Source organism: Theobroma umbraticum, unplaced genomic scaffold (genome assembly GCF_002168275.2).
Source record: "Theobroma umbraticum cultivar Fairchild unplaced genomic scaffold, ASM216827v3 scaffold_239.1, whole genome shotgun sequence".
Taxonomy (NCBI): Eukaryota; Viridiplantae; Streptophyta; class Magnoliopsida; order Malvales; family Malvaceae; genus Theobroma; species Theobroma umbraticum.
In genome coordinates, this window is record NW_018397273.1 from 3,474,479 (window position 1) to 3,474,982 (window position 504).

The window sequence follows — 504 nt, forward strand, 5'->3', positions numbered from 1 at the left end:
TATAATTGATTTTAAGTTTAATTATTTTTACATTTTTAGTTAAAATAGATTATAATAGAATGTTTGTCTTGAAAAACATAAAGCAAAAGCCAACCATTCACAAGAAAAGTATATTATAGTCACTTAAGCCTTTGAAAGCCTTATTACTCGCTTTAAATGGTCTTATAATCTCATAATTGATTTTAAGTTGAATTTTTTTACATTTTTAGTTAAAATAGATTATAATTGAATGTCTATCATAGAAAATGTGAAGACAAAGCCATTCATTGCAAGAAAAGTCTATTTATAGTCACTCAAGCCTTTGAAAGCCTTGTTACTCCCTTTAAATTGTTTTATCATCTCGTAATTGATTTTAAGTTGAATTCTTTTACATTTTTGATTAAAATATATTATAACTGAATGTTTTCCTTGAGAAACATGAAGAACAAGCTATTCATTGGTAAGAAAAGTTCATTTATAGCCACTTGTGCCTTTGAAAGCCTTATTACTTGCTTTAAATGGTTT